A 9,352-nucleotide genomic window follows, 5' to 3' on the forward strand; every position below is an offset into this window, starting at 1 on the left:
CTTGATACACCATGACTAGAAGAATGTGCTAAATTTCATTACAGGTAACATAAATTGAAGTCTTAAAGTATAAGTCTGGTGTAATCGAGCCACTCTGCAGCAATCTTTCTTGGGGACGAGGCTATTAATGAATATCCGAATGCCCGCAGAAAGCACAGACCAACCCGAAGAAACCAGCAGGGCATTGCTCAATGAGGTAAGGTGGTTGGGATGAATGGAGGTTACAAGTCTCTAGAATTCGAAATATAAACTGGCAAATTGTTAAACCGCGTATGTTGATATGCGTGCCGCTTCCAATGAATATTAAGCTGCATGTCACGTGACTCGGATCTATGTTTGGTAAACCTAAGGGATCGAAAGCGAAAGTAGGTGACGATTTATTTCGTTCTGGTATAAACCATGTTTATAACTTAAACAACAATTTATACCCGAACTACATAAGCAGGCTAGGAATAACCAAAAACTTGAGTAATTCTAACTAATTTATTTTGGCAAAACTGGCTTGATACACCATGACTAGAAGAATATGCTAAATTTCATTACAGGTAACATAAATTGAAGTCTTAAAGTATAAGTCTGGTTTAATCGAGCCACTCTGCTGCAATCTTTCTTGGGGACGAGGCTATTAATAAATAGACGAATACCCAAAAAGAACCTCCGCGGCCCCATTCAAGTTGGAGGCGGAAGGAGGTTTTGCCCCAAGTTACACCGAAAATTAATAACCAAGCATTCACATGATTTTTGACATTGAAAGATGAGCGTCCTGAATTGTTTTGGGAGCAGTACGTACATTACGCGTATAACAATCTGAAGACAATCTGCCAAGTGTTTTTATCAAATGATCTTCCATTCTGAGTTTCGAACACGTTGTTGCTGCCCCTATACGAAAGCTATGACCATTATATTTTGTGTCATCAAAACCCATATGTTTCAAAACGAACGTAAGATTGCCAATAAACTTTGTTCTTGTAAGAGGTACACCGTCATTTGACACATGGAGAGCTAATGTGTTTTGTGGGAAAGTTCTATTGTTTCTAATCTTCAAGCGCTCGGTAAGTGCCGATAAAGGGCACACTTCGTTATTTGTGGCATAAACCTAAATCTCGACGCCAGCTCTAAATGGATCAGTTTTTGATGTCCTTAAAGTAACTACAATTTTTCTTCGGTTAAAACGATATCGTTTAAACGCAGATTATCTGTCGATGAAAAATTTCCCCTCACAGTGAATCCTCCACATCTAAGGAAACCAAAGAAAGCCAAAGTGCAACAAGATTTCATCAGCGCATCATCATGAAGACCGAAACAACCTTTCTCCAGGAAGTGTACGATTTTAAATAACATATTAACTTCAATTGCTAGGCGACTTATTTTTGGCCTTATCCTCTGAAACTGGTGGGGTGATAGAATTATTGCTTAGTACTCCATATTTTTTCAAGAATTTCTTAAACTGATTAACTCCTGCTGTATATACCGCCTTAGTATTTGCACTCAAGGATGTGTCCGCTGGTGCAGCTTTCCGTAAGCGATCCATCTAAAACCGAGATAAAGAGTCTGCTATAATGTTATTTTTCCCGAAATATGTTCCGATTTAAAGGTGAAATTATTTTTGACTGCTAGCCAAGTCAGTTTGCTCATGAGCTGCATGATTTGTAGACACTTAGATCGACCTTTATTCAAAATGTTACCTGTAGCTTCATTATCACACAGGAAAATAATCTTTTTACGTTTCCATCAGTCGCTCCATACCACAGCAGAAGCGACAATGGGATATAGTTCAAAAATATATACATTTTTTCTGTCTCATTAGTATATAGTTCAAAAATATTGCAAACTTCTACGCCTTAATTATAAATGACTTTCCTCCTAAACCGATCCGTTTCCTTGTAATTCTGTAGTTTAACCTTGTATGCATTGCCAAATGTAGGTTTATATCTAGCTGACATGTCTGTCCCCGATGTCATATGCTGGCAGAAGTCAGACTCGTGAAGAATGGAAGAGTACACCCCAGTATTAGCTGAAATAGCTCGGTATCCCTCTTAGACCAATCGACAGGAATCCGAAGCTTCACAGATTCGGCTGCTTTGCTGGAAAAAGCAAGATGATAATCATAAAATTTATCGCCATAGAATGAGTGGATTCTTGCTATATCTGTTTCGAGGTCTTCAAGCTCTTGCTGACGGTGCGGCCATTTTGATGTCATAATTCGTCGGTATTTGCCAAATGCGATCCGAAACTGTTCAATGTTTAACCTTCTCTTTAGACGATTGTCGGTCTTTATCGTAGGATACTCTGATTTTGTAGTATTTCCAGGTTCGAAATCACTGTTTGTCTTATTGATACTGGATTTGTACAAATCATTTAATGTTGGCATTCCTTTAACTTTTGCACGTTGACCTGAAGGGTTCTAACATTTAACTGTCCCAGTAAAAGCGTTCATTGTACTATACTGTAGTAGAGGTGCCTGTTGGTGGTGTTGTTGTTGCCGCTATCGTCGTCGATGAATGAATTGGTGAACGACTTCTTGACCTAGAAGTTGTAGCAGTAATGTCAAGCGATCAAGTGCTTTTGTCGCAATTCTCCTTGTATATAACTTTTACCATCGTCTTTGTAAATGAGTCCGGCACGCTAATTCCAATCTGCTTTAATCCGTCTCTAAGTTCTTTTATTGTCCATTTGTCTAAATTATCATTATTATTTTTATTTCTTCTGCTACGAGATGCCATCCTTTGACTGGATATCGTTTATAGTTAAACACAAATATTCCCGAATTAAGTTTATAGATTTACGATTTACTATTTATTAAGGTGAACACTGATTAGATATCCAGTAAACACATTGTACTTTACGAGTAACGATGAGAAAAGTGCCAATTTGATATTACAAGTCTCTAGAACTCGAAATATAAACTGGCAAATTGTTAAACCGCATATGTTGTTATGCGTGCCGCTTCCAGTGAATATTAAGCTGCATGTCACGAGACTCAGATCTATGTTTGGTAAACCTACGGAATCGAAAGCGAAAGTAGGTGACGATTTATTTCGTTCTGATATAAACCATGATTATTACGTAAACAACAAATAAACAAAGCTTCTGCGCCAAATCCGCTGAGTGGGAGCACATAGTTGCCGCTTGATCGCCCCGTCCGTCTGTCCACCGGCCTGTCCGTCCCAAAATTAATATACCAATAGTATATCCTACTGTTCTCAAAGGATCTTGCGCAGACCTACAAAAATTTACATGTATTAATATGAAGTGAGCTTGCGCATATAACTAGGAAATGAATTGCAATGCCAAACAAAAGGTGCACAATTGTTCTGGTCAAATACAATTTTATGTATGCACAACAAACAATTCAGAGGGAAAGACGGATGGATCGGCAATTGAACAACGGTAAATAGAAATGCTTCCTCCTAATATAAAGTGTGGTGGTGGGTGTTGGAAAAAGCAAACATACAATGAAGTAAGATATATGTATATTTTCTGTCCAACCATCTATCAGCTGTCAATCAGTCGATTTCAAGTATTTTTGCAAAATTTACACTTTTGCAAATACATTGCCGCATCACTCTCTATCACTAAAGCTATTGTCAGATGATGATAGCCATCGCAATGTTGTTTACGGGTGACTCCGCCAGTCTGTTAGCCAGATGGACAGTGAAAAATACAGAAGATAGTTCCCTTTGGTCCGTCCACAGAGTCACAAGCAGCCACTATTAAAAATCGGCGTAATTTAGGTACTTCAGTCTTTCAGACATGATTGCAAGCATAATGATGATTTAAGAATTCTTCCTAAAGACAGTGACCCATTGACCTACAGTATCGATTTGTTTTTCGCCATTGTCACAGCTTTATTACGTCATTATTGGCGTATTTCATTCATAGTCAGGTACCGGATCAGCACAACGTCTCAGGCTAATTCTAATGTATTAGCGCAATATTATTTGTACATTTACTACGATCTAAAGTTGAATTATAAAATTTGAAGACAAAACAAATATTGGGAGAGAACTATTCACATATATTCTCATGTGCTTGTTCCTTCACGAACACCGGGAATAAACTTTGGTGAACAAATCGAGTACGACTTCACACTGTGCTAAAATTTAATGCTGTACGTTCATGCATGTATATTTGATAGCTGTTTTTTTTTATAGTTTTTTATGCAGAACATGTCAAATAACATTTCTGTTCACGAGATAAATGTATTACCTACAACATATTAAATTACTTCTTTCGTTTTTCATACTGTGAAGCGTATAATTTATGTTCATATTTTAATCATTAATGATTACGCCTGTGTTTGGACGTGTCGTTAGCTTGACGGTTTATTGCCTCTTTAAATCTTTATGGCTGATGCCGTTAAATTTCTGAAGTGTTGACGTTCGCGGGGTTTTTTTTTGTGGGTTTTATTCTTTTATTTGCTTAATTACGCATTCGTATGTTTGATTATACAATATCCTCTGCATTTTGGCTAAAAATGTTTCAACAGGGAAACACTACACTACAGTTTTATAATGTTTTGTTTCATTTCAGTCTATATTATGAACTGCAAATCAATAAAACCATTTAGATTGGACGATGTTTGAATGGCAGTTATTTTGTAAAATACACTGACTGACCTGAAAGAAAGATTAAAGTTTTAGAAATAAATGGAATAAAGGGTGCAACTCTTTTCAAACTTGGTGTTTCTTAATATAAACCACGGCGATCTGTAACACATTTATTATAATGTTTCAGCAACGGACAAAAGTGATGGATGGTTTACCGTAAAAAGTATATAAAATTCAATCCGGCACTTTTTTCCTACTACATACTTGACTGGAATTTACTAGAAGAAAATGCTGTAGAAATATGTTGAATACGTTTATATTCCCATTTACATTGCAATACAGACAAATTAGTGACACTTTATATTTAATTCAAAGAATTTTGTTTGCTACAGCTGTAATGATTGCCATGTACATTATTCAGTATAACCTTTTTGTCACACATTGTTTCGTATCCTTAACATGTATAACTCAATAAAGAAGGTGGGGTATACTTTATTTTGATGCATTACTTCATTTTGTCATTTAAATGCCACATTGATAAACAAAACTTAATAAGTTGTATTTACTGATTTAATGAAATGAACTTTCTTTATCGATGATGTTAAAAAGGTTAGGTATATCTTTTATGGTACGCCTGACTGTAACGTTATTTCTAAAAAGTCGTTCATTTACTAGTACTTCACGTCTGTTTCTTGTCCATCTACATGCTTTAGCTTCTAATGTGTATGAAGATACTCTGTATCATGATATCTGTCTTATTCTGTTATTCTTAGCAATATTTCTTAAAATATTCTTCAAAATCAAATTGCCGTAAACATGATTCCTCTCCAATCTCACGAACGAATTCAGTTTACCGCAGCCTTTACAGGAAAATTTCAAAGGAAGATCTCAACTGTGGTTCCTCGCAAGCGTCTTACTCACTCGGGCGCTGGAGTTAAATGTTCAGGATGACCAGCACCACTGTCTGATATTTCAAAGTCACTGTCAGGATTTATTATAAAACAACTTTTTGTGTTATTTCAAAATTACTTTAATGTTAGGGGTTGCAATAATATATTTAATTTTACCAAGAATAAGAAGTCAATACAATATGTAAAATTAAATTGGGACACAAGATTAAGTCCAGTTAAATAAATCTATTAAAATCTAAAGTCCACTCATAAACACGCATTCACAACTACAAAGATCTAAAATGTCTATCAATAATAGACTTCTACAATTAAAATGATACACAGATTCTACAATTTCTTTTATTTAAAATAAATGGCAATATTGTCAGAAACTTCCACAATTCCAGTAATTTTAAACAAATGAAATTTAACATTAAACTTTAAAATTCTAATTTATTCTCGAATAGAAATAATGCTCAAAATTCCTAAAATGGCTCTAAATTTTCGTGTAATTTCTTATCCAAGAAGAAGTGTTAAGTCCAATATATACTAATCTTTATTCACGTCTTATTCATGTACAATATCACAGGTACAGAATCACATTCCAATACATAAATAAAATTAGTACTCAAACTATAAAAGACTATCACAAAATATTACAATATCAATTTACACATAACACATAGTTATAAATAAGTTAATTTAATAAATACGACGAGTAAAAACCGAGAATAATATTGAAAGCCTAAAAACTGCCATAAAGAAAAAACAATGATCTTAAAAAGCTAAAAAGCAAAAATTCTCTAGTAAAAAAATGGATTTAAAAAATCAAGCAATATAATAAATCGGATCTGTTATAAACTGATTAATACCAACCTCTCGTTTCTAGATTTTATTATTAACATAGTTTCATCCATATGCAAGTAATAAAAATTCATTTAATGTACATAAATATAAAATGTACATGGCGGGACAGACAGAAAATTATGAAAAGATTTATAAATATTAAACAAGTAGGCACTATTTAAACATGTAAAATTGTCTTCTTTGAAATATTAAGGAGCAGGTTTTGGCTAAAATGTTATCAGTATAAAGCAATTTCATTTTATCACTATTACTTAAACTCATAAAATTCGTTGCAGAAACTCTGGCTCTTTAAAACAGAGTATTTCCTATGGTCACTGTACAAATTACATTCAAGCAGTACATGTATCTCATTCTCAATATTACTGTTATTATTGTCAATACATAATGGGCAGAATCGCCTTGCAGCAGGCAAACCTTCATACCACTCAGTGTCAACGCGCAATAGAGCAACTCCAGCTCTAAATTTACACAAACCTGATCTATGACATTTTGGTATTATCATATTACAATACTTTTCGACAACATAGTCCTGTTTAAATGAACAATAAGTTATAAGTTTGTTACCACCCCTGAATAGCATTGACCTGATTGAACCAGTCATTTTTAAATTCTATAAACATTGCTTCTTCAATCTGTTTAACAGCCTGTTTGGTTAAAAGTACTGATAAATCATCATACAGTGTTAAATAATATTGACACAACTGCTTAGCAAGACAACAGGATGAACATCATCAAAAAATTATATAAACATAATTTAAAGGAAACAGGAAAAACTACACTTTATGAGTATATTTCAAATTACAAATAAAAAATTAAATGTATTTGAATCAACACAGTCTTTACCCTAAGGGGTACCAAATGTTTAAAGACTCTATAGTTCTCACTCAGTTTTATTAATAAAACTGAGTGAGAACTATAGAGTATTTGAATCAAGTTTAAAAAAGGTGACACAGAAATGACACACGTCTAAAAACAAATCCAATACGGACACAAAAATAAGATCTTCACATCTAAGGGCCATTTTAAAGGATTACAACAAAATAATCTATAAGAATACAAATTATTCTAAAAACAAAACATGTAAAAATCTACAAATTCAATGTATGTAAAATCTTGCATCCTTGACATGACAGTAAAAATTCAGTCCGGAAAAATATCTCTTAATATATCTAAAAATCAGTCTAATTGGCCAACTGTAGTCACCAGGAATTTAAATAGTAAAAATGAAAACAAATTGACATTTTTCAAGAATTCTCTAAAACTACTCGATGTCATATCCTATAACTTCGCATAAATGTTTAGACATATATTTACAACATACTGAAGATAGAAAAACATGGTAAAATATATAAGATGCATATAGGAGAAAGTATTTGTTTTTACAGCAACCGAATCGGGACCATTTTGAAGCATTTTTATGTGTCATTAAAGCTGCAAAATATTTTGAAAATCTTAATATCAGAATTTTTTAATAGAAGAAAATAAAATGAATGTCATCAAAAAATAGAAAACAACAACAATTTTAAAATACGATATTGAAAACGATAATATAGAAAATATAATAATAATAATAATATATTTGTAAAGCGATAAAGTTTTTTTTTCTAAATACGATTTTTCCATTGAAAATAAAGTGGGTGGGGTAATTATGTCAACATGTGAAAATGAAAGAGATTTGTTAGTGACATTTATGCTTATACAATACTGAAATCACCTTGTATTAATATTAACCTGAAATTCCTATAGCATTAGGTGGGATATTATATGTTTTATTAAGTACCACCATTTTTTCAATTTTACAAAATTTCAGAAATGCTTAAACAGTGGGTGAAAAAAATGTCCAATAAAATTCAAACGAGTTCAGTGAACTGCGTTTTTCTTCTCTTGTTTGTCTTGGAAACAAATGTTCTTCAAGCTCACAGAGTATGAAAAATTTCGTTCCTATATCCTTCATTAATACCGGTCCAATTAACTTGAAACTTTCAGCTGCGTAATAAGATGCTCTCTCTGTCACTTTCCTCTACATAATGCCACACAGTAAAATCACAAAGATATTCACAAAAAGCATTTTAATATTTCTTTACCAAAAAACAGGTTTACCACAAAATATTATAAAATCGTCGAGCTGTGGCGGAGTCGTGCAGTCTAAACAGATAATATTTGTAACAAAGAGCGACCAGAGAGCTAATGCATTTTCAAACATTTCCAACAAAGATCATAAAACTCTTTATTACACATCTCTAACAGCCAAATGTACAGTCCAAAATCTATAAAAGACTACCTCAATGTATTTCTTGTCTACATATAATATTATGTCTTACAATCGTATAATATGTTGTTGGGGTTTTTTTTTGGTTTTTTTTGTATTCATTATATTACCAGTGATGGAACCACGTTTAAGTGCAAACTTATAATGAACATATTTATTATCTTTTACAATAAATGAATAAAGAGATACATCCCAATTCCAATTACAATATTCATGACACACTGCCTGGTTTTTGAACATCGTGTAGAATAACGTTAAATTTGAAATACCTAAACATGCATACAAGGTATGGTTTTGTTCATTTTTTATAAAACCAGAATATAATCACAGCCTTCATAATGTGTGTATTCAGAACAGTATGTTTCGAAAATATAACAAAAGGACTACAGAATAAAACGAAAATAAATTAGATAAAAAACCTTTACATTTCGCAATAAACAAATTTGTTATTTGACACTTTATCAAATAGTTTTCACTCATGTGAAAATAAAATGGGAACTTAACTCCATACTCCGTTCGGTAATAAAAAGTAATATCAAGGACGCATTTGAAAGATTTTATTGTCTTAGAAGCCAGTTTTATCACTTTGCTAAAACAGATTAGTATAAACTACCTTATCAAAATATTTCAAATATAATTCTATGTCATAGATTTTAGATTTTATTCTTTATTATAGTCTCATTCACACATATACACTTAACAAAAATCATCAAAATACTTAAAAAATGAATGTGTATGGCCATACCACAATAAGAATTACAAGAGACTATTGTCAC

Source organism: Mercenaria mercenaria, chromosome 1 (assembly GCF_021730395.1).
Source record: "Mercenaria mercenaria strain notata chromosome 1, MADL_Memer_1, whole genome shotgun sequence".
NCBI classification, from domain to species: domain Eukaryota; kingdom Metazoa; phylum Mollusca; class Bivalvia; order Venerida; family Veneridae; genus Mercenaria; species Mercenaria mercenaria.